This window comes from Pseudopipra pipra, chromosome 2, assembly GCF_036250125.1.
Source record: "Pseudopipra pipra isolate bDixPip1 chromosome 2, bDixPip1.hap1, whole genome shotgun sequence".
Taxonomy (NCBI): Eukaryota; Metazoa; Chordata; class Aves; order Passeriformes; family Pipridae; genus Pseudopipra; species Pseudopipra pipra.
In genome coordinates this window covers 51,621,986-51,641,881 of record NC_087550.1, presented here as the reverse complement: position 1 = coordinate 51,641,881, position 19,896 = coordinate 51,621,986, and the positions used below count along the sequence as shown (strand labels likewise).

The window sequence follows — 19,896 nt, the reverse complement described above, 5'->3', positions numbered from 1 at the left end:
TCAACCCTCCTAGAGATGCGTCAATGTAAACTCAGAGGATCAAAGATCTAGATTAAAAATAAAACTTCTCTTTCGGAGATTAGTTTTTTAAAAAATATTTCATTAGATTACTTTTACAAACTCAAGTTAGAGAAATACATTGGCAGAGGCTGAATACAGGAGAGGCAGAAGGTGGGAAGATGTGGTGCTGAGCAGTGGCAAGCACACAGGTTTGCCAGGATGAGAGCCATTTGCATAAAGCAGATGCTCAGCAAGCTCATTCTGCTTTGTGCTTGTTAGGGACACTTTGGAAAAGATTGGCCATTCCTCAGGAAAAGAAAATGGCCATGAAAGGTTTCCCTGAGAGGCTTCAGTCAGACACAAACTAAGGTTGAGTTGTGGTGCGATGACTGAAGAGGAAAGTCATCAGTGATTATTAATTTCCTGACCCTGTGAGCAGAAGACATGAATGATTTGATCTCAGTATGATCCTCTCATATTCCCTCATTAAGAAGTGATAGATAGGCTTACACACCACTGGAAGATCACAAATATTGCTATTCTACAGAGAAAAGACCAAATAAAACATTCATTCCCTGACACTTTGGAAAGCTAGTCAGAAGATTTATGACCACTATTAAATTTAGAGGTGCTAAATAGAATGGTTGCCTTATTAGTATGCAGAAAAAAGATTCTAATTTATTTTCATTGTGGCACCAGCAATGAAAAAAAACTTCACTGGGAATAGTTTTTTCCATTTTCTAAAACAAATACAGAATGCAGCTGAAGGGCTATAGTTTACTTTACAGACATGGGGTATGTAAAGATTCTCTTAAGTCCTTAGTTAATAAAATAATAGGTGCTAACAGGAGATATCTCCCCTTTCACTATCCTAATTTGCAGGTGGTTTTAAGAACTAAATGGGTTCAAAATCTGCGCAGGTCTGACCTGGCTCTGAAGGGCTATGCTGTCCCAGACACGCTTGTGTGTTGCAGTCAGCACCATGGTCCTCACCAGAGTCCTGCAGAGAGATCTCTGCTAAAGCTCAGAGCACAACAGCACCTCCTGCATCTTAGTCACTCCTCTATCACAGCAGCTCTGTGAGGCCCATGAAAAGGATGGCTCAATGCTCTGCTCATTGCAGGTGGGATGACTCTATATGTCATTCTTGGATCAGCAAAGAACTGATTCCTGGCAAAAGTTTAGATGACTATCTCCATGTCGGTAAACAGAGTTCTTTTTCTAGGGCTAATTTTTCTATGTTATTAGGAATGTGACAATTTTGTGACAATTTTTTGTTCTGCTTGTATATTTTTTTATCTATTTATTGTTTATTTTGTTTATTTAGATGCTGAAGAAAAAGGGGAGAAAAAATGAGCAGTTCACTGTAAACAGGGAATTCTCATTGTAAATATAAAGCCCTAAAGAATGATGAGCCAGTGGAAACATCTCCAAAGAAGGAAAGAAAACATATGAACTTCACCAGCTTCTGAAAATCCAATGCCACACAGCTGTCTCTCCAGGATGTCTATTAAAGGGATAGTTTTCTGAGAGGTTTCCTGGATTTGCCAGCATGTTCCAGTTCTTGACATTTCCAGAAATCTGAATGAAGCTAATATAGCACTTACAGATCATCAAAGTGTCACAACAGCTTTCAAGTGAAATAACTTGTGATCAATACTTTGTCAAGAAAGCAAGACAACAATGACTCTGGCAGAGACAAAACTTACAGGAAATGTCTAAAAAATGTAAAATCTTGTACAGAAAAATATATTTTCAGACAAAAATAAAGTAAAGACAGAGAGGTAGAGGATATACATATGTACAGACATACAATGCTGAAGCAAAGAAGATGGGCATTAAGAACCTTGCCATTGTATCCTAGTTACAGAGGCTGGGACCAGTTTATCAGTATGTGGGTATAACCAAAACTGTGTATTCTACACCCTCTGTGTCATTTCTGATGGACTGTCAATAAATAGATTGTTTGCAGCAGCTGCCTAAGGCACACCCGACACCTCGGGCTACAAGCTGGATGTTAAAGAACTCTGCAAGGCAGAGGAGTGTTTCTTTGTCTTCACACCAATGACTCAGCTGTAGTGACTCCCCTCAAAGAAGGCATTAGCGCCTTCACACCCAGCCTGAGGGGTCATCTCTGCTAATGGGCCATGCTGGACTGGCATAACAGGCAGCTGCAACGACCTAGACCATCAAAGACTCTAAAAGTATCCCATGACTCACAGAGTTAAATCACTCATTGTGAAACTCCGTGCCCTGGGGGAGGTACTGGACATTCCCACCTGAAACTAAGCATATGTAATCTTGGGGGCTCGGGACTCCTGGTGCCATTTGTCAGATCCAGAGGAGGACTAGAACTTCAACAGGACTGCAATCATTACTTCAAGAGTACTTTAACCATTATCTGGACCAACCTCTTGCTTTGCATCCAGGGGGCCACGGAGTGCTCAGCACAGGGGCTAATGAAAACTGTTCTGTTTCTGCCCCAGGGGGCAAATCTGTCTTCGGGGGTTAAAACCAGTTTTCTTTGTATCATTGCATTTATTGTAATCTTCTTAGTAAGTTGTAACTCTGACTTGTAATCTCTTGAGTTGGGTTCATTTCTTTCTCCGGTTTACTTTTATACTAGCACACATTGTCAGGTGCAAGATGATGAACTAGCTGTGGATGAGTCAAGGCTTTCTCCCCAGCCTGCGTTAAAGGTCAACATACCAGCTTCTGTTTTATGAAGATTTTTCTCACAATGCTAGTAGATGGAAAAGAAGACTTTTCCCAAACTGTGCCTTGGCTAAGGAATTCATCAATTTCTTTACCCTGGCTTCATCTCATCAGATGAAGTCTTCTTTTTTGCTAAGACTTTGTGTGGTCACATAGAGAAAGAAAAATTCTCAAGGTACAATTTCCTAGAATTTATTGTGAAGTCATTACCAGTTGTTGTGGAGCTTATCGAAATGCTAAATAGATATTTTCTGCTCTACTGACTAAAGAAAATAATTATTATGAAGGAATAATAATTAATAGGAAGGAAATAATTATTCTTTGCATCCATAAACTATGATAAAAACCCAGGATGTTATGCTGCTGGTGAACACCTGTCACCACAAATAGGATGCTCCAGCCTATGTCAGCATAGTCAGGCTTCAAGAATGCATTCAGTAGGCATATGCATCCATGACTGAGCCTTTAATCTTAAACTGGCTTTATGGTCCATGGACAGAAATAGGTACCATATGTATGACCTATTTTAGACCTTAGCAATGTATGAGAAGAACTCTGTCTTGGAAGTGTTTAAGTTCCATACAACAGGAAACTGTAAGAGGAGTATATATATAGCTAGTTCTTATATAAGTGTTTTTCTTAGTCATCTGAGTTTGATCAAAGGCAGGTACCAGCTGAGGGAATGAAATCAGAGGAGCATAGCACCGTATTACCTGAATCAAGAAAAACAATTTACATGACATCATTGGCTCAGTCAAGTCTGCTTTTAGACTTACAACATAACTAATTCAGAAGGGCAACAATATAAGAACAACATACGGAACAAAACTGAAGTCTCACCTGAATGCTTGCCTGCTTACATCCAAGATTTACAATTATAGTACACTCATACACCTAGGCCAAAATGGGTTGAATAATCTTATCTGTGCTGATGTTCCAGTGATCTGCATTAATATACACTCCTTCTAAACTATCAGTTCTTCTGAAACAAAAAGTATCCACCACTGTTAACAATACATCAGTCACTAAAAGTCAAACGTAGCTTAAGTATGTAGAACCAAACTTGCAAGGCAAAACAGTGGCATTGATGTTTAAAACTGTATTTTTGAAGAGTACCTTTAATATCACCTGGATTTTTATTTTCTTTTTACTATTAATAAATGGTTCCAAGATGGCGATTTGTAAGAAATAAGTATAAGAACTGGCACTATACATCACATATGTGCCCAAGAGGATATAGAAGGACAGCATTTTAATGACATACTCTGTTCCACAGTCATATATAAAGCTCTTCATAGAGTGGCATGGAAATAATTTATTCCTTAGCTGGAGGATAATCATACCCCTGATGACATCCGCTCTGAAGAAGCATAAAATCTCTAAGCAATACTTGGGAGAAGTGCCAAGCACATTTCAATTCAACTCTTTATAATTTTACATATTCTTCAATCACATACCTATTTGAAGTGTACTTCAATTATGTAAGTGATGAGTACTTTGGAAAATAAATGGATTTTGGATTTCCCACATTGATAGATGTCATACTGGGACTGGTGCAGGCTAGGCAACTACCTAGTGTCATATGAAAGAAAAATAACTCAAGTAATTATTGAGATATCTAGATTTCAGAAAGTCATATCTACTGGTGAAGCTTTGTTCAAAATGCTTGAAAAAATTAGGTAGGTCCTATAAGAACCTATAGAGTGATATTAAGAACAATCACCTCAATAATGATTCTTCCTTACAGAAAATTTATAGTAAGAGGCCAGAAGAGAAACTTAAAATGCTTCCAAAGAAAAGCTTGTAGAAAGAAAAAGCTTGAAAGACTCAGGGAAAGATCTCACACTCAACAGAAAGGAGTGGGGCCAAGGCAAGAAGAAATGTGTTGCTCTTGAAGAAAGCAGAGACACATTTGAGAATTGCCTTTCCCACTTGGCCTTATTCCTTTTGCTGGCAAGAGTAGATAGATGACAGCAGAAATAAAATAACAGAGCTAGGCAATGGTGATAGTACAGACTGTGGATCTTGCTGCAACAACTACTGCTCTGTCACTGATGGAACGATTCTGGACCTGAAAGACAAACTCTGACACTAGTAGGGTTGTAGGAGTTGCTGAGTGTGGATTAACCACATGTGAGTGCAACACTGATGCATCAAGAAAAGGTGCTGAGAGATGTACCACTAAAACCACTATAAGCCTTTTTCTAACGAAACCAAAGAAAGGTTTGGGTCTGCAACAGGTGTCATGATGTTTTTATAACTTTGCTACCTTTCTGTGCTGAATCAAATCTCATAGAATTCTTGGTTTCAAAAGGGGAGAAAAAAGAGTAATTACAGAGTTAACCTGTATGTTCTTCATATCATGTGCAGACCCCTCTGCTTCAAACCAGTAAAAATCAGTGTGAGAAAATCAAGTTTCAGGAAAGCATCTCAAAGGCAGATATTATTTGTATGGAGTCTGCTACTTGAGGGAATAACCACAGTTAGCAGGTACTCTTGGGTTTAGCAAAGGTAACAGGTTCTGCGGTACTAATAAGGTAACATGGCCATACAGATTGATACAGGCAGAGCACTGATTAACTTCCACTCCTTTTTAAGGTTAGTGCCTTTGCAGGCAAGCAAAACTCATGGAAAAGAAACACTTTTTTTTCCACGGAACAGACTTTTTGCAACTTGAACAACCGTAGGAGCTTTCACAAAATCATTCTGAAGCTGCAGAAATCCACACGTTCTTTGCAAATCCTTAAAAGTGCATGATATGCCATAGTTGAATGTTGCAAGTCACTTTTTTGTGCTAAGGGGTGAAAATTACTCCAGCCAGACACCATCAAAAACTGATTATCTCCTCTGACAAGTATTGCGTGTAAACTATCATGAAAAAAGTTGAAGATAATCTTTATGATGTGAATCCATTGAGCTGAATCCAAAGAATTTGGAATGACAAGTAAAGCAAAAAGGAATTTGTAAGTGGTAAGACACTTCACTCCTCAGAACCCAAAGCAGCCCTTCAGCTTAGGAAAGCAACTTTCTCTAGTGACAAATCACTGGAGGGCATAGAGATCAACAAGAAAGAAATCTTTATGAGCCTGAACTACTATCATGTAGAGACAGATTGTGTGCAAGATCGTTTTAGTGAGGATTTGGAGGAAGAAGAAGGGAATTATGTGGTTCAAGCCATGTGTATTGTGGAGGAGAAAGAGACTGGGATAGGATTGGTGGGGCTAAACACACATGTGAAAATGTGGATCTCTATGTCTGAGCTTGTCATCTAGCCACATTGGGATTGTGATTCATTTTGTCCTAAAGGAGCTACCTAAAACAGACTACATGACACATGTCCCATAAGTGCCTTTTTTCCTGCTACTCCAAGGGTAAGCAAAGCTGTCAAGTTCAGCATAGATGACTACACTGTAGATGTTTAACCAGCCAGAAAATCCCTTGTTCCTGTCTTAAGATATCTTACATCTTCATCAAAGGAAAATGTTGTATTATTTGTTTTGAGGGAGTGTATGTATATTATACACTTTGAGGGAGTGTATGTTTTACTACAATTTTTTTTTTTACCATGCAATATTTAAAGTTTTGGTAATGTTATAATAATTTAAATTAATCACCAAAAGGGAGTATATTCTGTCATTCTAAGGGCAATTACCAAACTACAATTTGTTGTCTCTAAGTAAGGCTTCAGTTCTAAATGTCTAAAAAAATACATCACTACAGTTTGCAAAGTTTGATAATCACAATCTACAACTTTCTTTTGAGAGGAAGAGGAGGGGCAGACACTGATCTCTTCTCTGTGGTGACCAGTGACAGAACCCAAGGGAATGGCCTCAAGTTGTGTCAGGAGAGGTTTAGATTGATGGTTAGAAAAAGGTTCTTCACCCAGAGAGCGACTGGGCACTGGAACAGGCTCCTCAGGGAAGTGGTCACAGCACCAAGCCTGACAGAACCAAGAAGCACATCCTCAAGCACATAGTGTGACTCTAGGGGATTGTCTTGTGCAGGGCTAAGGTTTGCACTCGATGATCCTTGTGGGTCCCTTCCAACTCAGCATATTCTGTGATTCTGTGATAATGCCAATTCCTGAAACTTTTTTCTTTTTAAATATTTTTTTCACTGTCTGATAAAAGTATCCACAGATAATCAGAGGGGGAAACTCTTCTTTCCTGTCTAGCCCATATTTTTTGTTAAGGAATGTGTTATCCCTTTTTCCTTCTTTGTCTGATGGGAGCAATAGCAGATCACTACCAGAATGCTAAAAAACATACAGTAAATTAACATTTTCATGTGCATGACTAAAAGCAAAGCATGTCCATTATCTATAAAATAACACAAACTTTCCTTGCTTTTTGACACTCTCTGTTGTGGGAGTTTGCAAGCGGCCCAGAGCATTTTTTCTCCTTGTCCGCTAACAGGTGTTAAAAGAAATCTCTGCTCTCCATATCACTTTTCAGCATGGATTTATAAAAAACCTGTCTCGCAACCTCCTAAAAGGAAGGAATAGAGATTGGCTGAGAAATCAAGCCAACAGAGCTCACTATACATGTATACTCAAAGTAGGCTCTGTGTAAGACCTTTGAGGACCAGAGAAAACTTGGCAGGATCAGACTGTTTAAGGTATCACAAGTAGCATGACCGGTGGCTCGATGCTTGTGCCTAAGTACTTTTACAGGTAATAAAATCTGGATACACAAGAAGTTTTAAATCTAGTGGAGAAAGACATACTTGGAAGCGTTTATAGACATATTTGGAAGCTTAAGTACTACACATTTCAATGAGAAATTTTACATGTGTTTAAATATAAGGACAAGTTCCCATTAAAGTCAATAATGAAGAGAGGAGCAAGATCCTCCAGCTCTTGGTGTTTTCAGTCTCAGCCTTATTAACAATTCTGAAGGACATGCTTTAGTCAAATAAGGTGTTTTCATACGTGAGTGACTCCTTCTTGTTCTTATATGTAATGAATACAGGGAGTTACTCAATTGTGCAAACCTATAATACATTATTACTGCACAGGAAGGTTAACCTTCACCTCTCATAGCCCTCTGAAATTCCATTCAGTCTGTGTAAGATAGAGACAGTGACTTTTACCTTTCTGCTCAAGGAAAATATATTTGCCTAAGATCAAGCTGATTGATAACTTCAACATTTCTGTCCCATTACTGCTTATTATTTATTGAGGAGTACTTCACAGAACTTTTTATTAAGATACTATCTCCTAGCCCTAGAAAAGAGTCAGGTATAGTTATCTCACTTTCTGGTCCAACAAATGCAGATAGATGAGCTGTCACTCTCAATAGGGTGGGAAATGAATTGGGAATCTCTGATACAGGTGAATTAAATCCTACTTATTAACACAGGTGCTCTTCAGAAAGATTACACCAAACCTGTGTGCCCAATCTCCCTTTGTGTGATCCTAGCTCTACTTTTTGCACAGTACTCTTCCAGAAAGTCAGGATTTCTCACCTTCATCATCTTTCTGCTTCCTGCTAACATCAATGTAGATAGTATACCTTCTTTGGAGTACTCACCCTTAGTACAGGAAGTTTAATCTCAATTTAGAGATAAATCTCCAACAAGTCTAATGAACAAGAAGAGATATGTCCTCCACAGAAAGGACATACCAGAACTGGGGAAAAAAAAAAAAAAAAAAGGAAATAAAAAAGTGCCTCTTTGTCTGGAGAGGCCACCTGCATTTTTTCAGTGTTTACAATCTGCCCCAGCAGGAAACACTTCAGTATGAATCACAGCTGTCAGTCTTTTGGCCGATGCTGCTGTGTCTAATCCCTTCCATGTGCTGAGGAAGGATTCAGGGATTTGCAAACTACAAATGACCTGCTCAACAAGAATGATGCCAAATGGCCTGGTCCTGTAAGTGCTCAATTTCCTCCCTTCCTGCAGGGTTTGGTAGGAGGTGAGAGTTTTCCCTGTGGTATCAGATTTGGCCAGAGCAATCTAAGCAAAGAACACTCTGAAAATCACTAGGGACTATTCAGATGTCTATTACTGGTTGTAAGAAAGGTTTCTGACAAGGAACTATTTCAGAATCTGTATCCAAATGTGTTCTAAGACGGTTGAAGTGAGATGCAGCTGAGACCACATGTCATGGGCATTGGTAAGAACATCAAGACATAAGAGTTGGTGAATGATTATGCACACACGCACACACACACACACACACACAGTGCTCTCAGTACCGTATGAAGGATACATAATATGAAGGATATGGCTGCAAAGAGAGCTCAGAGGACACCAGTGGTGGTGGGCGTACCACTGTAGACTGCTCTAGGGAAAGCCCTGCTGTGTTGGATGCATGAAACAGCCTAAGCCAGTTCCACAGGCTGTGCCACCATGTTTTTACCACCAGATGGTGGTCAGTAGATGAAAGCCCATGTGGGAATGCTTGCAGTCAGTCATGCCTCCTCCATTCCCTGTGAGAAAAGCCTAAGGGGTGACCTGAAAATGCACCTGAGAATGATTCTGTGAGAAAAAACATGATTCCTGTTAATGTCAGGCATTTGGTCAATGCAACAATGTAGTGGCATTGCCAAATGTATATTCTATCAAAATCGTCGTGGTCCCACAGGAAGTAAAAAATGTTCTGGAATTTTAACCATTACTTTATACTGGTTTACACACAGGTTGTGCCCCTGAATGTCAATACTGTAACATATACACACTTTCTTTTTTGCACCGCAGCATGTAGTTTGGTGCTTGGTTCAACCTTTTTTTTTTACTTTCTGAAGTTCACTGACACTACATAAATCAAAGCACATTGCTTGATCAGGCAGTGAGTTAAACAGCAGTGCTGCTGAATAGGATCAACTTTCCAGTAACATAACAGTGAGCTTATCAGCCAGCAACGCCTTGATTCAGCTGGGGAAGAAATTACTTAACAAACACAGGGAATGGTGGAAAACACCTCCATGTGGGACTCAGGTGTCTTTTTGAGGTATGATGATGGGTTTTTGTAAAGACCAGCAAAGCTCCACTAACTTCTACAGAGATGTCTTTAGGTGCACAGCTGAAGTCCGGACCCTCCAAGTGTGTTGCACATAGAAACAGAGCAAGTAATTGCTGCACACTTCCACTGGGGAAAAATGAAGGAAAACACTCATGTAATGACCGCAGATGTCTCAGTGTGATCACTGGTTTTTAAATATTTAAAACATTAGTCATCCCAGATGAGGCAAAACCCAGATCAGTCTTGGTATGACACGGCAAGTTACTCTGAGTGAAGAGGAGAGGCCTCCTCCCATGTTAAAAGCAGCAATTGTAGGAGATGCTTCTGGAAGTACTTATTTATGGGAATGAGTCTGGAAGGATCAAGAACAAGTTGACTCTGCATAAATTCCCAAGGGTTGCAGTACTGCATTACAGGAGACCGAAGAAAGAGAAATTGAACTCAACCTGAAGCCACTTTGGCACACAAAATAAGGTGAAATGATGTGATTTCTTTGAAGTGAACAGCTAACATCGAAGCACTATAAATTTATCACTATTACTAATTATCAGGGATCAAAATAGCATCCAAAGGCCTCTACCTAATAAAATTATAGCTGATGTCATCTGAAATGGTAAACTAATCCAATATCTTCTCAGTGTGCTTTGAAATTGGAACTAGCTAGTCATATTTTTTCCTATGAATAAAGGCTGAGAGAGCTGGAGTTGTTCAGCCTGGAGAAGAGGAGGCTTGGGGGAGACCTTATTATGGCTTTCCAATACTTGAAGGGGACTTATAAGAAAGATGGGGACAAAATTTATCGTAAGGCCTGTAGGATAAGCGTTAATAGCTTTAAACTAAAAGAAGGTAGAGTTAGACTACATATAAGGAAGAAATTTTTTACAGTGAGGACAATGAAATTTTCAAACAGGTTGCCCAGAGAGGTGGTGAATGCCCCAATCCCAGCAACATTCAAGGTCAAGTTGGATGGGGCTCTGAGAAAACTGATCTAGTTGAAAATGTCCCTGCTCATTTCAGAGGTGACAGATAAGGTTCCAGCCATTCCTGCCCGAACCATTCCATGATTCTATGATACCGCAGATTAAATTGTTCCACTCAGTTCCACTCACTTCTGTCTGCACATATGTAATTGAAATTTTCACTCATTTTCTTCTTTTATTGTCATTTGGCAGCTCCTTTGATTTAAACTGACTTTCAGAAGATGGTCATAATAGCCTTGTATGTGTTAAAAGTAAGCTCTTTTTCTTCAGACCTCCAAGCACTTTACAGGGTCATTGTTCTCATTTTGCAGAAACACACACTGAGCATGGTCAGTACTGATGGTTGTGCATGGCAAGCAAAGGAGACGTCAAGGATGGGGGATAAATTGAATCAACAGTTTTTCTGTTGATTCCTTTGTTTACATCTCAGAAGGTCTGCTCTGATACTTCTGAAACCATCATCTTCAGCTGGGAAGCAGATCCTTGACTTGGTCTGTAGAAAGTCCATTCAAACATCTTTATGCTAATATCATTAACAACTTCTGCCTTCCCATTAAGTCTTCTCCTGCACACAGGAACCAAGCCGTGTTCCAGGTCTTAAACAATCTTAGCAGTGCTGCAGTGGTATGAGTGGTAGATTCCTCATTTACTAGAATGGAGAAACGAAAAAGTTCTTACAAGCTTGGGACATGAAACTTTCATGCATTCCATCAATTTCAGATAGCTTCTGACTGCCAGGACTAGAAATATAATAGATACCTCAATAATATATACTGAGCGATAACCTGAATAATTCCTTTTACTTCTCATGCACTGCACCATATCTTGGTTGTTTTTTCATTAATTTGAAGTGGTGACCAATAATGTGTTTGTGTTCTGTACTGTCTTGCATACAGTAATCCTTAAATTAAAAAAAAAACAGCTAGAAAATGTTATGTTTTTAAATTCCATTTCTTGCCTTATAAAACACAAGAAGCTGACTAAAAGCTTAAGCAGACATGATTTTTCATGGTATGACTGGAACAAGGAAACTCATAGACATATAGGTATGTAGGTGAGCATACTGACAAAATATGAAATGTGCTTATTTCTGCAGTATTAACAACATAAGATTACGCAAAGTCTTTATTTGTATTTTTAAAATAACCAGAGAGATTTTAGTATTTCTACCTAAATTTAAGTCCTAGGGGCCTTAAAAAGGCTACTTGGTATCATAGGTTTTGGAATAAAATGTTAAAAAATATTGACCAAGAACAAAACACCTCAGTTAGTTGAAAAATTTCGGCAAAAATTAAACTCTTTTTAGCTTATCTACATTGTCTACATTAATTCTGTGCTAGGCCACGTGCTCAAGAGGTTGCAGATTTCATGAGTAACATGCATACCCTGCAAGCAAGATGGATTCCTGAAGCAACAGGGCACGTGACTAACACAATGACCTCAGAAGCCCTCATGAGTTCCTTCAGTTGATGATGAGGCTAAACTGTTTATTAAATATTTTCCTGTATTAATATACTTAATAAGATATCCATCACAAAGAGGCTGTTTTACCCATAAACATGTTATGAACATCATCAAAGACAGCTGCTGTTTTCCACACAAATTTCCACTGCTTGATGGAGTAGGCAGAGCTACAGCTCTGAAACTTGCTGGCTCTCAACTCCCAGCAGAAACAGCAATTCATTTAATGCTAATGGCACAGAATATAATTAGATATATTTGCGTAAGTCAGAATAAGAACCTTTTCCCTTTTTTTTGTCTTTTCCTCCCCTCTATGCTGTGTTTCAGCTCAGCAAAATGTATGAAGACAAATTATAAGCCATAACATAGTTGGTGAATAGGAAACCTATTAGTGGGAACTTATTTCCTGTGATGCAAGTGGTGCTGCTAATAACAAATGTCACTTGTTAAAGGCTTATTACAGTAGAGGAAGAGGGTGCAGTTTCACAGCACTAGCTACCTTCAGATGTCATGAGAGCAGGAATGTTGGAGTCTCACATTGCAGAACAGGAGGTAAAACATAGATGTTTTCCTTCATAATTGTTAGAGGATCAGTAACTCTATCATTACAATTTCTTATCTGTGTACAATATCCTCTGCAGACAGAAGTACCTTACAAGTTAACACACAATTCCTGTAGTCCAGATACTCACACAGAGAGATTGTTATACTGGGGAGACTTTATATTTGCAACATAATTAAAGTGATTCACTTGGAAATACTCACTTGAGGGTTTTTTTCTCGTTTTACATCAGTATTCTAAACCTCTATTTTCTCTTATTTTATCTGTTCCCTTTTCTTACGTCACCTAATTTGATTTTTCCACAACAGGATAGAATCATAGAATTACAGAATGGTTTGCATTGGAAGGAATAGTTCCAATACCACTGCTCTGGACAGGGAATCTTCCACTAGACAAGGTTACTCAGAGTCCCATCCAGACTGGTCTTGAACACCTCCAGGGATGGAGGATCCACAGCTTCTCTGAACAACCTGTTCCAGTGCCTCACCATACTAACAGTAAAGAATTTCTTCCTAGTATCTAGTCTAAACATACCTTCTTTCTGTTTAAAGCCCTTCCCCCATGTCCTATCCTACTTGCCTTCATGAAAAGTCCCTTTCCAGCCTTCTTGTTGCCCCTTTTAGATACTAGAAAGTGCTATAGGATCTCCCCAGAGCCTTCTCTCCTCCGGGATGAACCACCCCAAATCTTTCAGCCTTTTTTCATAGGAGAGGTGCTTCAGACCTGTGATCAATCAGTGGCCCTCCTCTGGATTCATTCCAACAGGTGTATGTCTTTCTTGTGTTGGAGCCCGCCAGCGTATTTATTGTCTCAGTGTCCTGTCACAGTGCACCTCTCCACATCAAGCAGAACCATGACATTGTTCTTCTGAAGTCCACCCCTAATCCATCTGCCTGCAGAGTTCCAAGTGCACGTGGATTATTCTGGTTGTATTGATGACAGAATCTGGCAGTACGTGGCCACATTGCCCAACAGCAGTTAAAAAAAATGGCATTGAAAGAGACAGTACATGCCAGGACTATGGCAATTTGACACAAGCAGCCCTGGATCAGAAATCCTGTAATTTCTAGCAGGAAGCTGTGATACTGCTTCTCCTTTAATTTGGACTGCACCACACTGCCTGTTTTTGTGATGGAAAGACTGAACAGTGTTTAAAGGGAAAAGTTGTTCTCTTTCTATCTATCATTTGATAATACCAGCCCCTAAACCCTAGTCTTTTATGGGGATTTTTCAGGCAGTATCTAATAAGGATAAAGTAGTTTCTCATTGTTACTAGTCTTTATTTATTTATTTTTTTTTGACTACCAGAGACCCAACACATCCGCTATGTAATGCCCCATGTATCCTGTTTTGTTTTCTTTGGGCTTGTGTTTCCTCCCTCCTTCACATTCTTTTTCAAGTTTTGCATTTTTTGATTAGTGCAAGGTTTGTAGACATGGAATTTTTTTCCTTTAGAACTAATCTGGGTGGAACCAACTGACAAATTTTCAACCATACAAACCTTTTCTCAGGTCTGCAACAGGAACAGCAGACTCTACAGTAATGTAGTTTGGGAGCAATAGTACTGGGTTTGACTATTATGTTTGTACTAGATGTAGACAATTCAAGTAAATACAGTGGCTGTCATCTGTTGAGTACAGGAGAATGTTAGCCAGAGGAGAGATGATAAAACCATTAACATTTGTGAAACAGCAGAAGAGACAAGTAATTTCCTTCTGTAGAACAGCAGATTTAGCATGAGAACGGGTATGGGAAAATTCCTGTGCCATGGTCCGAGGGGGGATGGGGCTGTGACACAGCACGGATGGGTCCGGAGACAAGGTAGAGGTGCAATTGGAATACTTTATTGAGGGGTGTAGGGGTTTGATGAGTTTCAGATGGGGAAAGGGCTAGAATATGGGGTGGAGCATGAGACAGACAAACGGGGGAACAAATCGGGATAGGGACACAGGCAAAGAGGGAGCAACGTGGGAGGAACCGGGGAAGGAAAGGGTAAATGGTAACTGTCTCCTCTGCAGCTTCTTCAGCCTATCCAAGAAGGGAGCGGGGAAGCAGGGAGCGGGCAAAACTCGTGGCAAGCCTGGGCATGTCCAGGCTGTGCACTGTGTAGTGTGGATACAATGAAACCACATAATAACAGTAAAGTCCATATAATAACTCTAAGGTCCATATAAATAAAGTCCTGTCAATTGCTGTATGTTTTTCTCCATACCTGGAACCTCTCCCATCCTGAATCTTGTTCCTTCACATTACTGTGCTGTAAAACTACTGTATCTTCTCAGCACATGTCTTTCTTCTGCCAGAACTGTCCCTTTCGATTTCATCCTCTTGACTTGGAAGTGTGTGGGTCTCTCCTAAAACCTGAACATAGAGATAAGAGAGGGATTGGTTGTTTCTCAAGAAATAATTGCTTTTTGGCGTTTCTGGTGGTTTTCGTGATCCACGCTTAGTTTGGTATCAAAAGAAGCATTATTCATATGTATATAATAAATTCAAATTTTCAGCTAATTTCAGAATATACTAGTTATTGTACCATGTTACACCATCTCACCATCAAGTGAATTTAAGAACAGGGCAAACATAGGTAATATTCCCTCCAAGAGCCTTCAGCTTCCAAACTTTTGTGGCACAGGTTCTCCTTCAAGAAGGAAAAGTTTCTATATATTTAAAAACTCTGTGGATTTCACTTCCTCCAACTTTTTGTGATTCCTCTTGAAGCTTTTAGCTTTTAGTTTTTACATAATCTTGTAGTAAGGACCTCCACAACTTTATACATGTTTTTTTGTGGAATCCCCTCTTTTTTGTCAGTTTCCCAAAGGGAATAACATACTGAGCAAGTTAGAGCTGACTTCCAGCCAAGTCTGCAAAACTCAGCAAAAGCCTTTTCCCTCCCTCCCCCTTTAGGCAAAGGGAAAAAAAAACTATAGAAACTGAGAGAAATCAAAACCAATGGAATTATATAAAAAATATATATTTACATGTATTTACAATTATCTATATACAATTTGAATATATTGTACACATGATAGGGAGCTCCCGAGGGGGGGGAAAGGGAAAAGGGAGGGGGAGACAGGGATAAAAAAACTAAAAAAAACCAAAATATCCTCCAAATATACCCCTTCAATAGAGAGCTAGCGAATAAATACAAAAAACGAATTAAATACTTTCCTGAAGGAGACAGCAGAACTATGTGAGGCACCAGCCAACTCCCCACACCTCCCAAAGGGACCAAAGACAACGGCAGGTCCAAGCAGGCAGGCCCTGGCCTATACAAGCAAAGACCGTCTGCAGAGAGACCCGTCGCCTTCAGCTGCCAGAAGAGAGAAGAGCGGGACAGCCAAATCCAGCCCAGCACTCTCCCCTCATGCATGGCAGACAACAGCAGTCGCTGCAGGCCTCAGCTCCAGATAAGCAAGACCAACGCAGGGACCTACTGTTCCCAAACCTCGCCGGAAGAGAAGAGAGAGAGAGGTCTCTCTGGCCGGCTTATTTATACCTCAGTTTACGTAAAGGAATAGCATGGAATACTTCCTTGGTCACTTCCCTAGTTCCTTCCTGGTTACAAGCTGGTCTCCAGGAAGGCCTAGACTGAAACTATCACACATATGTTGGATGACAACCAACATATATTAGTTGACAACTATAGAGCTCTCTCTCTCACTGCCATTTATGCCTGGGGCGCTTTGGCTGCGGCAGCATTCAGCAGTCTGCTGTAAGGGGCCTGTTCATATAAAATTCTTGCCCAGGAGAAAGGTGCACCACCTCCTGCCCAGGACACCATGCCAACCAGCAAATTAGTTTAACAATACTGGCATAACAAAATGACAAAAAAGTATTTCAGCTATAATGAAGAAACTACTGCAATGTAACCTATCCTTATCAACCTCCTCCCTTACACACCAGCACTGTGTCCTCTAATCCCAGTTCTTAGTGTTTAATTTACCACCTGGCACTGGTTTGGTTGGGACCGCTTGTGATCATTTGCCTAATACTTTACCCAAAGGCAAAATGGGGAATCATTCCCATCAGGAAATTATTTAAACCTTGCCCTGTGACCCTCTGGGAGGGTGCAGTGAGGTTGTTGACATGGCATTGTTGCCTCCTACATACGTTCACTGGGAATACTTGGATACTGTTATGATACAGTAACTAATGATTTACTTGCCCTGTTGGTTTTCGTATCTGTATTGTATTTTCTCCTCTTACTGATGCTTTTTCACTCCCTTACTCTTCCCTTTATTACCACAGAGTGCCTTGTCCCTCTTTTCTCATTGTTTCCCATTATCCTTCCATAATCCCATTGTACAATCTAACCATCATCTGCACTTCTCATAGCCTTAACCTGAAAAAAGGTCCTGGCAGATATTAGAGCTAGCAATGGTGATGGAAGGTTTTTAGAGTAAAGGGTAAGTAAGAAAATACAGGCTACTAATGCAAAGAAGGAATCTAAGAAAGAGGTTTGGCACAAAGAAGAATATGCAATATAAAGAAGTAAATTAAATTCTCCTATTTACTTTTTCTCAAGGGATCATCTGTGAAACTCAAAGGCAGCAGAAATATTTTTCAAACATATAATTAACCACAAATGCATTGCCATAAATCTAACAGAGGAAAAAATTGAGCATCTTACAAAAATAGTAGACAATTGGTAAAATGTAGTTACTGGGCACCTCACAACTGCATTGAGTGTGTTTAATTACAGTGGTTTAACCTAACCTCAAATTTTTGTTGTGGCCCACAGTAACTACTGTGTGAGCTGATAAAGGGAAAAGAGTGAGGAGAAGTTATACAAGCAGATAAATCTCCACTTCTCCTTCATTGTGTTCAGGCCATCAAAGCCTGATTTCTATGAAAGAAAAGCTAATGTGCCAGTGAGGTCACTGCTCCAGCGTAGTACAGTAGTCTATTTTCTGATGCCTTGTCTTTTTATCACAGTCATAAGACCTGGAGAATTCTCTTATTCCTCTGAACTGATGAGTGTGGAAAGAGAAAGCTGCAAGGTAAGAAATCAAAGGCAGGATTTTACTTAAAATTTTACACCAAGTTTCCCGTGTCTACCCTGGGATAATGCCTGCACCCAGGGATGACTACACAGCAGAAACAAATTATTAGATAATTGGAAGGCAGGTGCTTATATTTGAATTGCATGTAAAAGCACTCTCCTGGGTGACTTAATACAGAGATCTTCACAACACATGGTCCCTTACTTCAAGTTAAATCGTCTGTTTCACTAATAATTCATTTTCAAAACAGATAATTTAGCAGTGAGACATTTCAAGGCATTTATTGCTGTTTCATAATGCATGGCACAAGGCAGAAGAATTTTGGGGCTAATTCGTTTTTCATAATGTTTCTAATTCTCCAACCTGTCCCGAATAGGTTTTTTTGTTTAGAATTCTTTTTTGTTTTGTTCAAAATGCCTTTAAAAATGCAGACTTCAGTGCAACATGTGAATCATTTAAGCCCAGGACCACAATTAGGTTGTAAAGCACTGAGTATACGCATATGTTTTATGAAAAGTGCATACTTGTGATTCAGCTGTGAAAACCTGAGGCTGGTTGAGTTTTTTCTTCCAGAATGAAATCTAACCCAGCAAGGTTTAATTGAATCTCTGTGGGAGGCTGTTCATGTGTTGAACTTCTGTCTCTCTCTGATTTATTTACATGGGTGTATATATGAACAGAAAAAAGGAGTTTGTGATTCCAACCTATTAATGAAACTCTTCTGAAAACATAAAAGGGAAGTAAAAACATCAAGGGTTTTGATCTGATTACTCATGTATAATTTTCTGAAAGCTATGAAGAAGAAAAGGTAGTGTTGCTAATTGTTAAATGGGAGATGATCCAAAAGTCAGAGCCAACAGCCATTGGAAAAGGGTATATTGGTGGGGTTCTGGAGGATGTTTTATATAATTCAGGCACAGCTGGAAGGCAGGTGAAGCTGCTGGTGATGTCATTTCCTATACAAAACTGTCAGTGTGTTCCAGTTGTCTCTCTCTGCAGAAATCAAGTCATTATGTGTCTATTTCTCATCTCTAGGAGACTTGAAGGCTTCAGATCGATACTTCAAGTAGGTGATTAGTGGATATCAAGCATCAGGGTTTGCAATTATCTAATTCAAAAGTGAGGGAAGCGATTGGAAGCGAGTTGCTGCATGGGCTGAAATAATTAGATCATATAATTCTTCAACTGTAAAGTACATATTTTGCCAAGGAATGCTGAAAGACGGAACAGAAGGCATTAAGTACTCATTTCAAAAATTGCAGACAATCAGTTTCATAGGATCAAATGTCACTCTGATTGAAAATATTGTCAAAAGAGAGAAGAGGAAAACACTGATTTTGTAAGCCTGCATATTAAATATTTTTATTCTGTCCCTGTGACTAGCATTTGAATATAGGTGTCACAGTAGGTTAAATCCCTTTGCCAGGCCTTACAGGCTCTTCAATATAAACATCACTTGAGATCAGCCCCTGCCCCACCAGCCACATGAAGTTCATCTGATGTTTTTGCCGTGGCTGAATTGTGTCATGGCTGTGATTGTGTCAGGTGCCCTGATTCTGATGGCAGGTGAATCTGGAGAGAAAGCAAGAAATGTATTTCAATTCTCAGCTGACTTTCTATAGGACAAAAAGAGCAATTTGGAAATTAAATAAAGTCCTCTGCATGTTATGTTATCTTGCAGGTTTCCTGCAATAGAAAGAGTTTGTGAAAGAAAGAACCTAAAGTTTTAAGTGGTAATGTCAATAAAAGGCAGTTGTCCAAACACCTGAAATTACTCCAAACCAGCTATAATCTTTTAGAGGGGGGAGGGGAGGGGATAATTCTCTAAATTACTGTTATTGATTCCTCATATGAAAAGAGAACCACAGAATATTGACCCAAAGTTGTAATTGTATATTAAAAGCATAGAATATGCTGAGTCGGAAGAGACCCACAAGGATCATTGAGTCCAGCCCTTGGCCCTATGCATGACGCCCAAGGGTCACCCCGTGCGACTGAGAGCATTGTCCAAACACTTATTGAACTCTGTCAGGCTTGGTGCTGTGACCACTTCCCTGGGAAGCCTGTTCCAGTGCTCAACCATCCTCTGGGTGAAAAATCTTTTCCTAGTATCCAGCCTAAACCTCCTCTGACTCAGCTTCACGTCATTTTCTCGAGTCCTGTCACTGGTCACAAGAGTGAAGAGTTCAGTACCTGCTTCTCGACTTTATT

General features: G+C 39.7%; 1 long non-coding RNA gene across 1 annotated transcript; it reads left to right on the top strand.

Moving 5' to 3' along the window:
* The first annotated feature begins 16,562 nt into the window (after positions 1 to 16,562).
* On the top strand, positions 16,563 to 19,456 carry LOC135406815 (uncharacterized). Its single transcript, XR_010426492.1, has 2 exons — positions 16,563 to 17,682; positions 18,721 to 19,456. It is a non-coding gene; the product is annotated as an uncharacterized LOC135406815 (long non-coding RNA).
* The last annotated feature ends 440 nt before the right edge of the window (positions 19,457 to 19,896 follow it).